We start from the raw sequence: 21553 nt of genomic DNA, 5'->3' as shown, positions 1-21553 counted from the left end.
AAATTTGATTGTGTGTATCTTAAAGTAGAGGTAATCATGTTAGTTACATTTTTAAAAATTAAATGTAAAAGCTAATATTTGTAGCTTATAAGCTTGTCATTCATTTGCTTTTTTTATCACAATAGTAAAAGTATAGCATTTATGTTTTATTAATTGGTTGAACATTGATGTGATTATGGAGATGTGCATTTTTTGAGTTAAACATGTGATCATAAATTTGTCAATTTTTAATTGTTTTTAAGATGTTTCATTGTCAAAATGAAGGATGATGTAGAAATTTTAAGATTTTTTAGCGTTTTGTTTGCTACTTTTTGGCTTTTTTGTGGTAGTTAAAACTACTCCTCATGCCCTATTGTAACTTTTTATGACCGAGTGTTTTGAGCCACTAATGGCTTTGATTAATTAAGCCTTGATTAGAGGAGATTGGGACACTTCCATTTTGTGTGTGTAGGTTCTCTTTCGTTTGCATAATAAAAATCCTTCTTTGATCTATTTCTCTCTTCAATTGGAGTTTCTTGAAGCATCTCAATGCTCAAGTAATTGATTTGAATAAGTGGATTAAGGCCTCGCTGATTAGCAACTAATTTTGTGCGTTTTAAGGCCATTTTTTCTTAGGTTTCATTTCCAACTACTCTCACTACAAGCATCCAATAGCTTCGGAATATGTGCGACCTCTTGATTAAGCTCTTAAACTCTATCTTTGGAGCACTCTCACTCATTCCTTCGATATCATCAAAATCCATCTAAAATAGGTGGGTGTGAGTGTATACTTCTCTGCACATTTCTGTATAAAGAGTTTAATTTTGGGGTCCCTTACACAAGGTAATCCACATGGTGGATTGCCTAAATCAGGCAACCTATTCATGGACATATGGAGTTGTGGGGTCAATGCTCCATCCGATTTTGTGGGAGTATCGATGAGCTTGAAGCCTGCTTAAAATCAAATTAAGAACGTTGGGCATTTTTCTAGGGGTTCTTCACATGCGGGCCATTTTTTCGCCCTCCTTGTGATGGATTTCGAGTTTACTTGACTCGGGCCTATAGTTTAATTTTGGGGTCCCTTACACAAGGTAATCCACACGGTGGATTGCCTAAATCAAGCAACCTATTCTTGGACATATGGGGTCGTGGTCAATGCTCCATCCACTTTTGTGGGACTATGGACGAACTTGAAACCTACTTAAAATCGAATTAAGAACGTTGGGCATTTTGCTAGGGGTGCTTCACATGCGGGCTATTTTTTTGCCCCTCCTTGTGATGGATTTGTAGTTTACTTAGGCCTATACCTATTCTTGGGTACAACAAGCACCATTTTCACGAGCTAGTTCTTAACCCAGGAGATCTCCCTCCTAAGGGGAATTCTGCACCAAGGATAGTGTGAGCACCTCTTATATTCAAGGAGTTCCACTCTGACAAAAAACAAAGCCATCCTTTGTACAAGGATAGATTCACACCCTTTTTGGCACACAGCTACATCAAGAGATTTCAAGGACACCAAACATTTTACGCTTACCTCAAGCAAAGAAAAAATCTCCTTTTTTCTCTTTTTCTCTCATTAAAACTTTGTGCAATCAAGAAAATTTCTTTGTTTCATTCATGGGCATGCATGTTATCATTCTCTTTGGAGATAACTTAGTCATAATGGAATTGTAAGGAGTCTAGACACTGGCACATATTGGGAAAATCAAATCCATAGGTTGGAGGGCAACCCCATTAAAGCATTATGAGAGAGAAAGATATAGAAAACCTAATGGTCAGGTTCCATGCCTAGCAAAAAAAAGAAAAAAGAGGTTACCTTATGAATACAAATTTGTAGAGTATCATCTAAACATCCCTAGGTAAGACACCCAAGCTAGACCTCATACAAAAAGTAGGGCCTCATCCTCACAAATTAATGCACAACTCCAAGCCAAAGATAAGCAAGCACTAGGCATCATTATCACAACCTTGCTTACAAATTATATACACTTTTTTTTTTAAAACAGTGCACGGGTGCTTTTAAGCTTGGGAGGTATTGGAGAGTGGGGAGGACATGTTTGATCTCATGAATAGACATATAAGCTTAGTCTCACAGCTTACCTACATCAAATGTGAAGTTAAAAAAAGAAGAAAAATTTGTAGTGCTACTAGGAGTACTTCCAACACAATAGGATTACATTATCACAATCTTAGAGGAGAAAGAGCCCACACAACATGTTCAAGTATTCCTCAACCCTCTACAAGTGGAGGAGAACTTGTAGAGGAGAAGTAGCACAAGACACAAGCAAAAAGAGTGTACCTAGCTTCTATTTCCAAACCCAAATGGGCTACATGCAAGAAGCTAGGCTACCAAGCAAAGACCCAAGGAATTCACTCTATATAGAAAAGAGAATGCCACCTATGAGAAAACACTTTGGGAAAAACCCATATCTACAACTTGCGTAAGGTAAATATGACCCCTCCACACACACACACACACACACACACCTTTTTGGCCTGTGGAAGGCCATAGGGTTTTAGCTGCAAAGTTGTTGCAAACTCTAGGCCGTTCGATCATTTGTTGGATGCCTGCCATGTGTTACTAGGCTTTTAGGGTTTTTAAGTTTCATTTGACACATGTGGTAACTCCTTTTCGTGCTGCTCCTGGCAGGCCTCGGTCCTTTCTGCCTGCTCCTACCAGAGAATGTGGCGCGCGTAGCGGGTGCTGTCCTTCCGAGAAGACGGCTGCAGCACAACAGGTATTTCTTTTTATGCTGCTCCTGCCAGAGCACCAAGAGTTGTTCGATACGCAGCTTCCTTGTTTAATGCCGCGGGGTTTTCAAGGTTATGGAAGGTGACTGCATTCAATGGGGTTGCTCTGCAGGCTCAGGTGGCAAGGATGTGGCAGCAAGACGCGTTTGATGCGTTGTTCTGGTCGTTTAATGCTGAAGATGGGCTTCTCAAGATCGTTGAAGGCGACTGTGCAGGCTGAGGTGACGAGCACTGCTCGTGTTGCCCTTTGTGCTTTAGTGCACGTGCTGAAAGGCACGGGAGATGTAATTTCCATGTGCTTATTGTAGCTTATATAACAGGGCAGAAAGGGCAGAAAAATGCATTGTAACAAGTTATTGTCTCTGGTGGTTATCATTATATTGTGTCATGGCAACAAGTATGAAGATTTGTTTTGATGTGTGAGCTTTTGAGCTACATTATCTAGTGGAAGATTCTCTCTCTGTCCTGCTTTTGTACATGTGCCAATCATTATACTGTGTCATGCTTTTATAGATATGGCAGCAAGTCTGAAGATTTTTTTTAATGTAGGAGCTTTTGAGCTACATTATCTAGTGAAGATTCTCTCTCTGTCTTGCTTTTGCACATGTGCCCTCAAGTCTCAATCTTTGTTTGGACGTTTGAGCTTTCACCTAACTCTTGCTATTCAATTTGTCTGTGCTTATATGCTGCACTTCCAAATTTAAATCAGTCGAGGAGTTGAAATTTGCTGAGCGTCTGTTGTAGATTAGTTTGAGGGTTTGTGTCTTGTGCCTTAAAGTAGTTGCATCGACATTTCTTTGAAGATCCTCTTTATCATGGCATCCGATGATGGCATTGCCGGTGGCAGTGAAGGGAGTGCAAGCAATGCCTCGCCCAACGACGGTGAGAGCATGGACTTCTCTAGAGGTTTGCTTCTCTGCCTCGTGTGCTAGTGTTGTTTTCCATTGTCGGTCCTAGTTTCTTCTTGCTTGTGAGCGACGCAGTCAAAAACATTTGCTGGTGTTGTTCTCCCGGTCCTGCTGCTTGCTTTTTGTTATGCTTGCAAGCAATGTACTCGTGATGGTTGCAGCGATATCATTTCATTCGCTGATTTTTTGAGTTGGTCTTGCCTACAGTGGCCTAGTGTTGCTCCATTTTTTTCTGTTGCATTAGGAGCACTACTGGTTGAGCTGGTTGTATTCTCCCTTGGCGACTACGTTCGGCATTTGCTGGCCCTATTTTCTAGCTTAACTGCGTGTTCGATATTTTTGATTGCTGGTTCTGGCTTATTTCTGCTTCCGTGCGACGCACTCGAGAACTTATCTTTTTGGGGATGTCCATAGATGTTTCCTGGTGATTTAATGAAGAAAAAAGTGCTTGTTTTGTGGAGGTAGTTGCTACTTGCCTATGTGAATTCCCCATGTGTCAACTCCTTGTATTGAAAGAAGTGACTGTGCTATAGTTCGATCGAAGAATAGGGGCTATAGTCACGCTTTGAGGTTTTGATGAGAATGCTTGCCGCCAATCATGAGAGGCTCCTCTGGGCGGGTTGCCTCTTGAGGAAGGTAGACTTGTGGAAGGCTAAGGCCTTGCTTCGCTAAAAGAGGAGGATCTTGAAACACCAGCAGAAACGGGCTGGTTTTGTGCACGCAAAGGTGATATCCTCTTAGCTAATGCGCTGCAGGGGAGAAAGTAGATGCTTTTTCGGTTATCGCCGAAGATGAGAGAACAAAGTTGCCTCCACCTTTTGATGCTACAGCTGCTATGTGTCTGCTTGTGGGTGTTGCTGGGTGAGAACTAGGTGCTGATAAAGGTTTAGCTTTGCTCTTTGGTGTTGTTGGGTTGATTATGTGTGTTGAGGATACTGGAGTTCTTCTAGAAGGGCTTGCAGGCCTTAGTGCAGGTCCAGACCGCAGAGTAAGAGGTGTCTTTTTGGGTGCCGATGTGGTCACATTGGTGGTTGAATACATTGAGTTTCCTGGCAGCCCATTGGATCTAGTCGCACCATTGTGCCCCTTTCTATAAGCCAATTCTGGATCTGTAAATAAAGTAGCACCTTGGTTTCTTGAGTTCGTCTCTGCTTGGTTGCTTGAAAACTACAAGTATGAACATAAAGTGAGGAGTGAGTGTTAATACAGCAAGGAACCTAAAGCTTTCTTCCACTTTCTTGCAAATAAATGTCAAGACACATAGATTTCTTTATCAAAATTATGGACAAAAACTTACTCGTGATGTTTTAATAGCAGCTACAGATTGAACCAAGCTAAAAGACCCCAATTGAGATAGGGAGTCGTCTTCTGGCGCTGAGTTGAGTTTTGAATGGTTTCTTAGAGGGGTACCAGGAGGAGTAAGCAAACTTGTGACAGAGACTAGATTTTAGGCAAAGAGTGGTCGAAGACTGCTATTAAAATTAACACAAGAGGCTAAAGTAGAATTACCAGTCATAGTCATTCTTGCCTAACTCTACTGCAAGGAGTTCATCGTTTTTCAGATTCAAATCTACAGTTTGAGAGTTATCGACAGCTAACTTGTTGTTATCGACAGCTAACTTGGGATTCTCCGCCTGGCACCGCGGAGTGCCGGCGCAAGCTTCTCCGGATCCTCTCAAGAGCTTTGTTTCTGCGGCTCATTGTTCCTTGTCTTTTTCGAGTGTCTTGCATGTTGGACGTTTTTGAAGTCCTCTTTGCTCTACTCAACTAGTCAATGCTACGCTTAATTGGATGCTTCCTTTTCTTGTCCTCTTGCAGAGCTACGCAGGTTCGTTGAGTCTGCTCCATGTCCTGCAAACAAACGTTCATCGCAGTTGCTGTTGTCGAGCTCTGTTGGGTCGCTTGCAAGTCCGAGCCTCGAGGAAACCGCAGCTGGGAAGAGGTGTAGGCGTGCCTTGCTTCAAGGAAGCCCTGCTAGCCATCCGGCTGTAGTGCAGGTATGGCCAGCGTGCACATTCATTGTTCGTGGAACAGGTTTGGCGTGTCTATGATGTTCTCTATTGCAATGCGTTGTTGAGTGTTGAGCTACATTAAGATGGTGCTATGCTTTCTTTTGTAGGCAAAGGATACTCTCCACTAGGGGAGGAGTGCGCACAAGCACCGTCTTCGTCTCAACAGCAACTTCCTTGCCCAGCTCGCGAGTTAAGCAAAGCTATAGCCTCATTTTCTGAAACTGACCAATCTTCAGCTACTCACAATTTCTTGGACAGTGGCAAGCTACTGGACAAAGGGAAAAGTCTAATAGTCAAGGAAACCTTGCCGCTATTTGTGATTAGTGATATAGATGAGAGTAGTAAACCTTTCTCTATAGAGGGAAAAATCTTGAATTGGTACGGCACATACCGTTCCATCACCCCTGGGCAAAAGAAAAATGCATGTTACTTCAAGTTCGACATCGTCGATGCCGATTGCACTGACATGGTCACGGTCATCGTTGTGGACCCCTTCATTGAGAGCTACACCAAGGAGCTCAAGATCGGCTTGTTCGTCAGGATTGACTGTCCTCTTGTGAGGGCTAAAAACCGTAATGATGCTGGCTTAGCTTCGTTCTCCTTGCATGTCGATGCGTCGACAACCATTCAACCTTGTGACCCATTCCCTGTTTCTTTAGCTTTCTATCCTGAGACAAAGATAAGCACATTTCTTGTTGACGCTGCAATTTCCGAGACTACTAGCCGACGTCTGCCCTTGACGACACTGGCGTTTGTTGTCTTGCAAAGTCGTAATTTCCATGAGAGAATTGGCACTACATTTGGGGATTTGGTTGTTGCCGATGGCCCGACCCCAGACGACAAAGCAGTTGTATGTATCAGAAGTATTGGCTTCAATGCTCCTCCCTTTCGTTGTTGGCAAGCCTTTTGTTATATGTAGGTGATCTTTGTCAACTCTAGAAAGCATGACTACGATCAAGTCATGGCCCAGATGGCTAGGGAGGACATTGTTATGTTTGTGGCTAGATATTGGCCTCTTTGTCGGCAAGGTGCACACATTGTATGTTCTAGACGTCACAACTTTGGTCCCCGTGCGAGGATCACGCTTCAAACAAGAATTGACCACAGCATTTCATAGACAGTGTGAGATTCTCGGCTACAATAGAGAGGTGACTTTGCATGCTTTGTAGTCAACTAGATAAAGATATCTTTAGTGGTCTTTACACGTTTTTTTTTTTGTAGGTTGTGGGGAATTTCCGCTTTGTGAACTTCAATAGAGCTCTCTTGCATTCCCAGTGCTCAGTTTGTGACTCACCGAAGGTGAAGAAGGTTGAAGGCCGATTGCGTTGTTCTCTTTGCGATAAAGATCACGTCATCAACACGACTCTCAGACTAGAGGCACAAATCCGAAGCAACATTGACAAACATGTTGTGGCGGTTCAAGTGTCAGGGTCTATGGTGGATCGCCTTCTGGCCTTGCCAAGGATCTTTGAGGAGGTGTACATGGAGAGCATTCCAGAGGCGAGGGATATTTTATCGACATCTGTTGTCGAGGGTGTGTTCAAAATTGGCACAAATGGGTCTATGATATCTTTCACTCCTCTTTTGGAAACCTAGATTCTTTGAGAGCATGGATTTTGATAGCTTTTGGCCTTTCACCACGAATAACTATGCTTCCTTACCTAGACCCCTCTACAGTCGATGAACTAAATTTTGGCTTGTCCATTGTATATCGAGTTTCATAAGAAAATGGTATCCTGCTTTTGAGTCTTGTTGCCGTGGTGTCTCTCCATAACTCACTTTCTACTCTTCCTTCCTCTCCATCTTTTCAACCTTCCAAAGCACAAACTCTCTCTCTCTCTCTCTCTCTCTCTCTCTCTCTCTCTCTCTCTCTCTCTCTCTCTCTCTCTCTCTCTCTCTCTCTCTAACACACACACAGAAACAAACACACAAGACGGCTGAATATTTACAATCTTCACGTGCCTTTGCAATGACTCACTTGCCCGAACGCGACGTCGATACAGTTTTCGCGGCTCAGTTTCCGAACAATTCAGACATCTTTCTCGCGCTACACCATCTGCAAAACTCAACAGGTGCACCGCATGACCTTAGATCAAATTTGATCAATGGCTTGTTTGAGAGCTTCTTGCTTGAAAGACATGTTTTCCCGGGTGCATGCCTCTTCTTCCCTGCTGAAAAGGCCACTAGCGCAATGACGGCCACAGAATTCTCATCTCTGTATTCAACATGCGCCAATTCACTTGCTCTTAGCCTCGACGTGTTAATGGCCTTTGCTTGTTTTATGAGCTGTAGGTTAAAAGTGTATTTGAAAAGAAATGGAAGCATGAGAACAATCATCTTGGGGATTCCATCGAAACCATTTCTTGCAAAGGGCATTTTGCTCTCCGAAACAAGCGACGGCATCGCATACCTTCCCACCTTCACAACGTGCTCAAGCCGTGCACGTGTTGGATGGAAAGAAGATGAGGTGGCCACTTTGCATCGGCTATCCTTGTTGCATGAGTCTTTGCCTGATGTTGAGGTGGTCCGCATGTTCCAGGCCAAGCACCCACACACGTTGCACACAACCCATGCCGTGAAATGCAAGCTTTCACGGCTGAAGAAAGAGAAGGGCTTGGTCACTAGTGCTCAGATACGATGCACCCATGCCAGGTTGAGCAAGCCCATTAAGAGATACAACAAGAGCATCAAGGACAAGCCCATTACACCCTGCGAAAAATGTGGATGCTTGCTATTCCGACGCCAGCTAACACATGAGCTACTGCCTGCAAGTTGTAGAATCCACTTCGAGGAAGCGAAAACGCTATGGGGATGTGTATGTTTGCAGCCAGTGCAAGAAACACTTGACAAGCGATAGCAATTGCCTATGGAGCTTGCAAGAGACAGGGTTCAATCCAGCGCTTCCCTTCGTGTCAGATCTAAACCCCGTAGAGGCACGCTTGGTCTCCATTCGTATCCCCTTCGCCAAGATACACGAACTGACATATGATGGTCAGTATGGGCTTAGAGGTAGCGTTGTCAATGTGCTTGCCAACTTGGAGAAGAGCCAGGATGTGTTGCCTCGCTTGTGAGAATCAAACAGAAACTTGAATACGATAGATGTTACCTAAGCGGCGTTGTGCGACCCTGCTCACAATGCGTGCAACCACTACACTACTATCCACACCACTCTACACGAGAGAAGGTGTCACCATCAACAACAAGTGGCTTGCACACCTTTCTAGTCTAAGTATGGCTCCTGCGAATACCCTTAACGACGATGCACACGATGTTGAGCTTGAGGATGAACATATTGATGTCATGCTCCATGGGGTCACCAATGCTGTAGAGGTTGTCGATTACAGTGGCAAGATTCTTCATGTTGCACCTTGTGAGGACAACTCACCGTTGAGCATCTTCACGGACGAGTATTGCAAGGAGTTGAGCTTCCCAACTCTTTTCTTCGGGTCCCCTAGAAGATATAGAGAAGACGCAACCAAAGATTATCAAACGATTGCAAAGTGGGAGCTCTTGAACATCGACAGAAGATTCGCCCTGGACATTGAGAATTTGTTTTTCAAGTCTATCAAAATCATGTCGGGACAAGTTGCATCCTCTATTTGGGTGCGAATGCGCAAGGGAAAGCTAGGAGGTGCAGCGCTGACTGCAAGGTAAGTTGTAGAAGACACAAACATAGAGAGGCTTTTCAACTCAAGGTTAGGCTTTAGAGACTTCGAGGCATTGCACCCATCCCCCGACTACAAGGAAAAGATAAAAAAAAATGTATTTGCAATGATCCGACAACTTGGACCGCCCACATTTTTTGTCACGTTCTCCTCCGTAGAGCGAAGGTGGAAAGGGCTTCTTGCTGCACTAGAGAAGTTAGTCCCGCTGAGCCGAGATCCCGAGGAGAGCCTGAGCTCTTACCAACGTCACCTCATTCGTACCGATCCCATTGCAACTGCTCGTTTCTACGTCAACAGGTTCAACGCAATGAAATGGTTGTTGTGGACTGATTCCTCCATATGTGGCAAAATACAAGACTTCTTTTTCATCACGGATTTCCAAAGTCGTGGTAGCCAACATGATCATGGTTTGTTGTGGCTAGAAAATGCTCCATCACTCACAACGCACTCAGATCAAGATATTGTAATATTTGTAATACCCACATTAGCACAGATGGATCCATCTTGCCCAATGACCTTTCTAAAGCTTACAAGCACAAGCACCATATGACTTGCCGAAAGAAGAGCAAAAGTTGCCGTTTTGGATTTCCACGTTTCCCCATGCCATTCACAACTATTATCCGGCAAGGAATACTTGAGCCGAACATAGCTAGACAAGGTAAGCTTTACTTGCAACAAGTCAAAAGACAGCTCAGCCAGATTGATTTACAAAATGTCCCTACATTTGAAGAATGGCTAGAACAAGTACAACTCTCCATGGAACAGTACTTGCTTGCATTACAAGCAACAATCTCAGGACCCACTATTTTCCTCGAGCGTAAACCGAGCGATATATTCACAAACAACTTCAACAACTTTGGAATGCAAACATAGATATACAGTTTGTGCTAAACGTGCATGGGGCTGCGAGCTACTGCACCTCGAACATGGCAAAAATGGACAATACATTAATAGGAGTAATCAAGGCACAGGTTGATCACTGTGTCGCAAACAATGCAACAACGTTGGAGAGACTTTGAAAAGTTGGTAGCACAATGCTTAACACACAGCAGATTAGTTCACAGCAAGTTGCTTATATATGCCTCTCACTTCCATTGCATAGCTCGTCTAGAGAATTCATATACATAAATACTAATCCACCTGAAGAGCGAGCTCTAGTCCTCAAAAGAAAGAATGCCTTGCAAAAAATGCACCCCGACACGACAGAAATCTTCTCTGCCTCCATCATTGACAAATACGCCTCCAAACCACACTCGTTCTTTGCCATGTGCTTGGCCCAGTTCGCTTCCACAACAAAAAATCCCTCCAGGCCTGACACGTTGCTGCTAGACCCTGACAACCACTACAGAGAACAATGCCTTCTCTTCTTGCCATGGTCAAGCCATGAGAATGAGCACCTGCCCGAAGGTTCATCTTGGATTGATGTCTATACTTCGAACATTGAGACAGTGAAAAACAATGAATCACAATTCGTTGTCGAACCAGCTCCACTCGACAAGTTCGCAACAGTCGTCACAACCTCACGCAACACGACAAGTGTGAGTTCCTTGAACGATTCCGATAATGCCAACGTGATGATCAACACCCCATCAAAGCAACCAATGAAGAAACCATTTGCTTTGCATTTTTCCAAACATTTTTCCATGACCAATGAGGTTTTCCACGCATCAATAAAGAAGCTAAACCCAGAACAACAACTCATCCTCGATGATGTCATGCTCAAAAAACGCATATTACTATTAGAAAAGATACATCTCTTCCTCACAGGTGGAGCGGACACTGGAAAAACATTCACGCTGCTCTTGCTAGTCGAAGCCCTCATTCGCTTCTAAACACATAAGTCGGGCCACAATCCTGACTTTCCTAAGACACTCCTGATGGCATATACAGGCAAGGTAGCATTCAACATTGGTGGTACAACTATACACTCAGCTTTACATTTGCCTTTGATAACTACGGCACACACAAGCCTTGTTGGAATTAGGGTTGCAGAGAAACACACACATCTTGGAGAAGACGAAGGAAGCTCAAGGCACACAATAGAGAGTGTGTTACTTAGTGTGCAATGGAAAGATAGATAGCCCTAGAGTGATGGGCGTATATACAATGCTCGGGGGGAAAAACCTCCTAAAGAGGGAAAAAATGCCCCGGCGGTCCTAGTGTGTTCACACACATCACTACCACATGTATATGGTAACAAATCCCCCCTGGAGTGATGCGGTGAACGAGAGCTGGCACATGAGTAAAGGGAAGTGCCATGCCCTAAAGATATGATCAGTCCACAAAGGGGAGTAAGCCCAAAGCTTTGCGGAAAGCTTCAAGCTTCTCACGAGACAATGCCTTTGTGAAAAGATCTGCAAGGTTTTCCTATGTTGGCACATAAGCCAAGCTGATCTCTCCTGCTGAGAGCCTCTCCTTGACATAGTGGTAATGCACCTCCATGTGCTTTGTGCGAGCATGAAAAACTGGGTTCCTCGCAACTGCCAATGTGCTCTGATTGTCAGCGTAGATAGTGTTGGCAGTGTCCTGTCCAACACCCAAATCAGCCATAAGGCGTCTGAGCCATACACACTCAACCGTAGGTGTGAAGACTTCCCTATCTGAGTCCGAAAAAGCATGTAAGTCTGGCGGCAATGATCCCCCCTTGGGATAAAACAAGCCCAGATGTAAAGTGCCACTACGGTAGCGGAAAATCCTCTTGACAACCTGCCAATGCTTAGACCCTGGGCTATGCATAAATCTGCTGACCTGTGAGACTGCAAACTGAATATCCGGCCTCGTGTTGCATACATAAATGAGGCAGCCAACAGCAGTTTGGTAAAGAGTGACATCAGCAGGATCACCAGCATCATGTAGACTCAACTTCAAACCTGTTTCCATGGGAGTGGCAATAGGTTTGCAATCCTCGAGTCCAAACTTACACAGCAATGTCTCTATGTAACTTTTCTGACACAAGGCAATACCACCATCACACTGCTTAAACTGTATACCCAAGTAATGATGCAACAGCCCCAAATCTTTCATCTTGAAAGTAGCATTCAAATCAGCCTTAAATTCAGCAATATGTCTCTCATTTGGTCCAGTGATCAGCAAATCATCGACATAAAGAACCACAATGAGAAGTACATCACCCTCACGCTTTACATACAATGTGCTTTCTGTTGGACTGTTACGAAAGCCTTGTTTGACCAAATGAGTGTCAGCTTTCTCATACCAAGCACGAGGAGATTGCTTCAACCCATACAAAGCCTTGTTACATTTGCACACTTTGTCCTCTTGTCCTTTTATGACAAAACCGCGAGGTTGAGTTACATAAACTTCCTCAAATATGTCACCATTCAAGAAAGCAGTAACAATGTCTGATTGATGTACATCCCAACCAAAATGAGCTGCCCATGCACATAGAAAACGCACAGTAGTCATACGACAAGTGGGAGCAAAAGTCTCTTCATAATCTATGCCTTTTTGCTGTGCATAACCCTTTGCAACAAGTCGAGCCTTATGGCGATCGATCTCACCATCCGGCTTGCGTTTCAACTTGTAAACCCACTTTGTACCAATGGCTTTTTTGCCAGGAGGCAAATCACATAAAGTCCATGTGTCATTTTCTATAAGTGCATCATATTCTGATTGCATGGCAGCCATCCAATTTTCTGAATTCTGTGCTTCATCAAAAGACAGAGGCTCATCAACATCATGTAAACTAGACGCAGCCAAAGAATAACAATTTGATGCATAAGATGCATGGAGAGAGCCTGAACGAGTACGACAAGACAAAGGTGCATCCAATTTACTGTCACGCAAAGTGTGCACCAGCCATTTTGGCATACCTCTACCCTGCTCATTTTCAGCCCTTTCCTCATCAAGTACATCATGTACATCTGCATCAGTAATAGGCTGATCTAAAACATTTTCAGAAACCCCCATAGGCTGTACATTTGCCTCATTGGAACTTACATTCGTATTTCCACCACTGAAAAGAGGCAACAAAGTGTCATAAATGTCCTGTGAGCTTACATTACTGTCTCTAGAACATGACAGCAAGGGCTGAACAGAATCTTCCACAAACACTACATCCCGAGAAACCAGAATACGTTTTGTTTGCGGATGATACAACCTGTAACCTTTGCTTTCAGCACTATAACCAACAAAAATACATTTGACAGCCTTATCATCCAATTTTCTGCGCTGCACTTGTGGCACCAAAGCATATGCAAAACAGCCAAAATCACGCATGTGCTCAATAGAAGGCTTTCTATCATGCCATGCTTCATATGGAGTAATAGACTGCAAAGCTTTCGTAGGACACCTGTTAAGTACATAAGTGGCACACATGATGGCCTCAAGCCAAAAAGAATGCGGTAAAGCTTGACTTTTGACCATACATCGTGCCATTTCTGTCAGTGACTTGTTTTTCGTCTCAGCAACACCATTTTGCTGAGGCGTATAAGGCACTGTACATTGGTTTTTTATCCCACGACTAGCAGATTTTTGCAAATGCAGCAAACTGGCAAAATTCAGATGACCAAAACGTGCATGCCAAAGTTTTGCATCTGAAATAGCCCTTGAATCTGCAATAGCATTTGTAAAATTTTGTCCACACTTGTCATACAAAGTGAGCTTATACAACCCACGGCACAAAAGGCCAGATGCAACAATTTCATCACCAAAACTAAGATCATGAACTGTACATCTGTCATCCACAAATTTGACTACAAGTCCAAGTCTAGCAAGTGCGGATACAGACAAGAGATTCTTCTTGATCCCAGGTACATAAAGTGCATCAACAAGTGTGAAGGAACTGCCATTAGCAGCAGTGAGCACAATCTTTCCAACTCCCTAAACTGGATAAGAGGCGTTGTTGGCACAAGTGACTGAATTCCCATGAGGGACAGACTCAAGAGAGGTAAACAATTCACGATGTGAGGTAATGTGCTTTGTAGCACCACTGTCGAAATACCACACATGTGAATCTGCAGCAACGACTGACAAGCATGCATCATGGACAGCAGGATTGTAAGTGCACTCTGCGCTAAAAGCCTATTCTGCATCAACATCAGCAACACAGTCTCCTTTCACAGAAGACTCAACAATGGCTGCATTGTTAGTGGAACCACCATTTGCAGTGGAACCACCCACTTTCTTCTTAGCCTCTTTGGCCTTCAACTTAGGACACGACTTGATCAAGTGATCATTAGCCTTGCAATAATGGCAATGCATCTTCTTTTTGCCCTTATCACCAGAATTGCCAGACGAAGTGCTCCCAACAAAAGCATTAGGAACAGAAGTTTTTCCACTCGTAGCAGAACCATAAGAAGTGGCTGCATTGTTGTTACCACCTTTTCTTTGAGAAGCAATAAAAGCCTGTTCAACTGCACGCTGTCTAGTCCTGTTTTTTCTGGAAAGTGACTCTTGCAACAGCAATGTGCATAATGCATCAAACTTGACAACTTCTGGATTTCCTTGGGTCATAAGTCTCCAAGTACTAGAAAAACTCTAGTAATAATCTGGTAAGGCATCAAGAACAGTCTGCACAAGGGAACTATCTGAAATGACTTCACCTGCAGAAATAAGCTGCTCATTGATATCCTTGACACTAGCAAGGAAAGTGTTCATATCATCTTCCTCATGCATAATCTTCGACTCCAGCTCTTTACGCAGCAAAGCAATTTTAGCCTCATTGCGGCTTGCATAAAGACCTGCTAAAATATCCCAAGCCTGTTTTGCAGATTTTGCTAAACGGATGTGAGGAACAATGGTGCGCTTCACAGACGACGCAATCAATGCATGAGCCTGCGCATCCTTAACATCCCAACAAGCTTGTTCTGTCGTAGGCAAAACAACTCTAACAGCTGCAATCCTTGCAGCAAGACCTGCAACATCCTCAACATCGCCTACATCCTCAGAACCAGGACGTACATCAATGCCCTGCACAATGTTCCAGACACCCTTTGACACAAGAACATGTTGCATCATATAAGCCCACATAGGGTAGTTGTCCCCATCCAACCTATCCTCAGCAGCAAACATCTTGAACACATCTGTGTTGTTGTTGTCAGCCATGGTAAATGCTGCACCTGATGTGAAAACTGCCCGAAAATAGGAGAAACGGAGCGGGAACAACCTTAGCACAAACCGTAGAAGACTATAAGGCACCTGTTACGTAGAAAACGGCACAGACAGAAATTCTGCACAAAATGACAAAATATCCTGTGCAGTACTGCCTGTAGTGGAAACGGAGGCCGAAATGAGCCCAAATCAAAATTCTGAGCAGACCGAGCTCTTTGAGCATCCCCAAAATATTTGTCGACCTGCGAATGCTCGCCAAAGCTCACTGAAATCGGAGAAAGTGAGCAGGCGTGTGCTAGAGCAGCTGGCGACTAACCCCGGGAGGACGTGACCTGCTCTGATACCAATTGTTGGAATTAGGGTTGCAGAGAAACACACACAGCTTGGAGAAGACGAAGGAAGCTCAAGGCACACAATAGAGAGTGTGTTACTTAGTGTGCAATGGAAAGATAGATAGCCCTAGAGTGATGGGCGTATATACAATGCTCGGGGGAAAAAACCTCCTAAAGAGGGAAAAAATGCCCCGGCGGTCCTAGTGTGTTCACACACATCACTACCACATGTATATGGTAACAAGCCTCGGAGCAAAAAAGCTAGATGCATTGTCCTTACTTTATCAAGATTTGGAGCTTTTAGTGTTTGATAAAGTATCCTTGATAGGATCGAGTGTCTTCTCATTGGTTGATTCACGTCTTCGTGCCATCAAGAGAAAACACGACCAACCTTTTGGTGGCCTTGATGTCATACTTTGTGGTGACCTCTGTCAAGCTAGCCCAGTCAAAGACTCTTGTATATTCACAAGCAAACATGCTCTTCTCGAGGCAGTCGCACCTTCGTACTGGCATGAATTCCCTAAGTGCTACGAACTAACGATGACAATGAGACAAACTGATGCACAGTTTATAGAGGTGCTCAACCGAATGAGAATTGGCTCACACACCTGTAGCGACTTTGCATACATTAACAACTCCTTCCACAGAGAGTTGCCTGTTGACATAACCATATCACAGCTATTCTACTCTAACAAGGCAAAGGATGAACACAATGAAAAGGTCTTTTCACAATTGCTTGGTGAGCCACACATATTCAAAGCGATTGACAAACGCGCCGCTTCTTGTAGCAAAACAATAGCAATTCCATTGGATACCAGGCAAACTGCGGGTCTCCAAGCAACGTTGTATCTAAAACCAGGGCTAGTGGTCAAGCTATGCACTGGAAACCTAGACATTCTCGACGGCTTCATCAATGGCACAGAAGGCGTCTACAAGCTGTGCACTACATTCTCCGACACGACATGCCTCTGGATTCATTTCACCAACCCTAGCATAGGGAAAAAGCAAAGGTATGACCACCGTCATCTTCGCAGCCCACTCACATTGCCTGGTTGGACGCCAATTCTCCGCATCGCACGTGAATTCCAAATTGGGAAAAACTACTTCAACACCCTCACACACAAGCAATTCCCAGTTCAGCCTGCTACAGTCCGCACAATTCACCGATCACAAGGGCTTACACTCAACACACTAGCTTTCAACCCCAAAGGAATTAGGTCTCACGGCCTCACATACACTGCTCTCACACGGATTCGTGACACTGCAAATCTATATTTGATAGAGAGGTTGCTACCTTGCAACATTCACACCGACGCATCTGTCCTCAAAGATCTCCACAGGTTGAGAACATAAGCAGCTTACTCCCCCATCCAGAAGCAGTTACATCTCCACCAAGATACACATTACATTGTCCAATCACTAAACGTCGTCTCCCTTGGAAAGCATGCAAACGATATCATCCACAACAAAAGCCTGATAGCCTCCGACATCCTCTACCTACAAGAGACTCGATAACATGCGACAACCATTCCAGGCTTCTATAGCATATCCTCAACAGAACTACACGGCATCTCCATTCTCCATAAAAACAACCTAATAACTACACAAATACACATCTGCATAAATCAAACGCTTGAAACGATCCATGCAACTTTCCACTGCGCCAACAACTACCTGGCGACAGTCATTTCACTCTATAGGGAACCAGCATCATCACTCCCACGGTTCCTACAGAGCTTCTCCAAACTTCTCGATTCACCCCGCACCATGCGACCACTAATCATAATGGGAGATTTCAACACTGACGCACTTGAGAAAAGCAGCACATACAGAACCCTCTCCATCCTCATTCTCCAGCACGGGCTCCACCAATTGATACACCATCCAACCACAGTACACAACTCTACGCTAGACCACATATGGGTTAGCAATGACCTGCCGCAAACCATGTCTGACACCAACTACAACTACTGGTCCGACCACTCTACTACATACCTCCTCATTGCCAAAAACTAACCTTCTCTTGCTTTCTACATGCCATTGTGAGTTGTCACCTTGTTTTTACACTTACATGTATTTCAATTAAAAGAAACATCATACACCTGACTTATTATTTTGGATGCAAGTGACCTTACATATAACGAGATTTAAAAAAAAGAGAAAATCCTATTGCAATAAAATTATTTAATTACCAATTTTTTCACGATAGCATACTTTACAAGAGGAAACAAGATACAAAGAGGCCTATTGTATCCACACAATTATTCTCTCACAAGGTTGAGGATAGGAATGTTGCTCACTTGTGAGTAGCTATTCTTATGAGACATAATACTTTCCTTCCTCCCCCCCCCCCCCCCCCCCCCCCAAATAAAACCCAAAAAACAACACCCCAACACCAACACAAACACAAACAAAACAAAACAAAAAACACCCCTCGGGGGCCCTCCCTCTTATGCTCCCATTGTGGAAAAATGTGTCATCCACCTACAAGATGCTACTATAAAGATCAATCAAAGAAGAAGAAGGCCATCACCAACAACAAGAAGAAAACCAAGGATGAGATCAAAGTTGCAAGGGCTAGGGTGATGAGGAGCATGGATCCACCCAGTTTATTTATGAGTCAAATTTTGACATATTGTAGAGCACATATGATTACAACCCTCTTCCTCATTCTATTATACCATTTTGAGAATAGCCCCCCTGAGTGTGTGGTTTTGGTTATGAGCACTAGTTTTAGAGGAGTGTATCATGAGATGAGTCACTTTGACACTTATGATTCACCTATTATTTTGTATCCATGTTTAGGGTCTTATGAGTATGAGTATGAGCCAACATAGGTAGCTTATGAGTATGTTATGACCAATGTGGACATATGAGTGTTCCTACATTGAAGATGGGCTTTAGACTATGAACCATCTCTAAGGATATGCACATAAAATTACATAATAGTAGATGACATGACAAGAAATGAAACCTATTTTCCTTGAAGTGCATGCACTTGTTGACTTTCCAAAAGCTTCCCCCCTTTCTAGGGTCAATCCCTCTTTGTAGAGATGTATGCATGTGAGTTTGGCACATAGTGAGGGTGCCACCTTCCCCATATCACACTTACTTTCATGTCTGAGGACAAGGGTCCTAGTTAGAGCCTAAGCAAGGGCTATGAGCCCACCCTGGTTGGGCAAGGGGACCTAGGATAGCAAAAGGGTGGTATAGATGTTGGTGGATATGTGAAGAGTTGTATGCCTTTTTTATTGTTCTTATATTTGTATCAGAGCTCAGAGGTCTCTCTCTCTTTCACTTTGGCATGTAAGAAAGCTATGGCGAGGAGGGGAGAAGGTGGTCTGGGGATTCTTGGATGGAGGGAGCCACCCTAAGGGACCGTCTCCATGTGATGTTGAGGAAAACCATGTGAATTCAAGGAAATCCATGCAAAAGGTCATGCGAAAGGCTACGAGCAATCTAGAACGCGAAAGGGTTCAATTCAGGATGCATGAAGGCAATGAGCCATCTCAAACGCAAAAGGGTTCAATTCAAGATATATGAAGACTAAGAACCATCTCGAAGGCGAAAGGGCTCAATTCGAGAGCAAGGCTCCATGTACGGTTTGTGCAAGGCAAGGAAACCACCATTTCCAAGGTGAGGCCTTAGAGCAAAGCAATGGTGAGGTTTGTCTTCTCGAAATCGTGGCTTCCATAGGGAGGCACCATGGCCAAGGTTAAGGAAAAGAAAAAGGAAAATTTAACCAAGATGCATGGAGCAAGGCTCTGATTTTGACAAGAATCAAGAAGGCCTTAAGTATTTCAAAGACTCCAAGACCAGTATACACGGCTTGCACATCAAGGCAAAAGGTTGCTTCACAAACCAAGCAGAACGGGATCTCAACAAGTTCTTTTTTGTTTTTGAAAAATTGGGCTCAAGGTTTAGAACCAAAGGCTACCAGGAAATTTTTATAGATTGGAGATGTCAAAAAGTGCAAATGACTGTCGTTCATATGGAGAAAATGCATGCAAGGCATGCGACTATGGTGGATCCAACTCCACATAAGCAAGCTTTTTTTACACTTCTACTATAGCTCTATCGAGGACATCATCGACCAGATTGTGGTGCGTTTTTTCAAAATCTATGCATAAGGGTACTTTGAATAGGTCCAAGTTCAATAAATTTATACTCAACAAGGCAATTGTTTGTCTGTGATCGACAATATCAATTCAACTAAAGATATGCAAGGCAAGCACAAGGGTCCATAAATACACTTGTTTTAAGCTATGACTTTTTGCATGAGCATGCTTATGGAATTTTGTCTAAGGGTGCACCCAAGTTTTAGGATTGCCATTTATTTTTTCCTATATGCATCTTCTATTGTGTTTTGGACATGGATGATTTGTTTTAGGCAGTTATTTTGCCTCCATGGACGAGTAACGACTCATTTATGATTGATTCTAATCATTGTTATATTCACACAACAGATAACAACTTTTCTTCTAAATAAACATCATTATGAACCGTAGCCGATTAGTCAAGTGGCATTTATTTTGCCTATTCTTTATGATTTTATAGTTAAGCATTTTGTTGCTATACTCTATAAATACATGCAACGACACACCAACAAATGTTAAGACATACATGGCAATTTGTATTGAGGACAGGGGTCCTAAGACATCACAATTATTCAAGCTCAAGACAAAAGAAAATTGATATGATGAAAATGCATGTGGACAAGGGTCCTACGGTTTTGACTCCAAGTTTTTACATGAAGGAAGGTTGTTTATTTGTGACAAAAACAAGCATAGCTACAAAGCTATCAACCAAGCGATCAGCTAACACTTTTATGTTTTCCAATATCTTGAATGCAAAATTGGCTTGTGAAGATCCCATACGGGTAGAGATTTTTTCTTTGGCACTTGTTATCCACCAAAAGGGTGGATAATATGGTCTGAGAGCTCATGGAGTTAAATTAGCCACACATACTAACACTTCTTTTTGCAAAGGGCATCGACACGAATGCTCGAGGAATCAACATCTATGTATGAGATAAATTCCACATGTGGAGAGTATGAGTTCTCATGAAGTACTATGACACTGACATCATATATTCATATGTGTCATGACGCCTCCTAAGGTGTTTATCGCTCTTGTTCTATGCCGAACATTAAGACACTCTCTTTTTAGATAATTATGTGGCCAATGTTATCTATTTAAATATGATTATGATTCTGTCTGCAAAGTGGCAAGATAAAAAATTATGACAACCCTATCAGTAATTGTGTGGTAGCAATTCACGTTTTGGGTAACCTTTACGTACTATACTTTTTAACAGATACATCTAGACATTCCACTTATGAAATGTTTATGCTATGAACATTATGATTTACTTTTCATATCTCCTCTATCTACATATCTATTTTTGGAGGTTGTAATTTTATGATGTTTACAGAGTTCTTGGTTAAGAAGAATATGAACTTGATGAAGGTTCCACTTGGGAGAACATTAGTCTGATTAAGAAATGATTTTGCTTTTGAGGACGAAAACTATTCTTCCAGGGGGGGAAGTAGTGTGAGGAAGGGTCATGGGGCTACAGGGCTTAAGCAATGGCTATGAGCCCACATGACATGGCATAGGTTCTAGAATAGCAAAAGGCTATAGGTGTTGGATGGGTGGAGAGTTGTGTGCTATTTTACCTCTATCCTTACATCATGCTTAGTTTTAAGCTATAAATTAACCTTTTTTGTATAGATTTCATCTAGTTCAATAAGCAAGTTTGCTACTTCCATTTACTCTCTTATTCATTTACCTATGATCATGGTAATAATATAAGTGTCTTTGCCTAATCCTCCATA

General features: G+C 43.1%; 1 pseudogene; it reads right to left on the bottom strand.

The window, feature by feature from the left end:
* Positions 1 to 3951: 3951 nt before the first annotated feature.
* On the bottom strand, positions 3952 to 5507 carry LOC147419611 (uncharacterized; annotated as a pseudogene).
* Between the last annotated feature and the right edge of the window lie 16046 nt (positions 5508 to 21553).

Source organism: Adiantum capillus-veneris, chromosome 29, assembly GCF_014529385.1.
Source record: "Adiantum capillus-veneris isolate H3 chromosome 29, ASM1452938v2, whole genome shotgun sequence".
In the NCBI taxonomy this organism is placed as follows: Eukaryota; Viridiplantae; Streptophyta; class Polypodiopsida; order Polypodiales; family Pteridaceae; genus Adiantum; species Adiantum capillus-veneris.
Note: the sequence above shows the minus strand (reverse complement) of the source record. Positions and strands in the feature narration are given on the sequence as shown.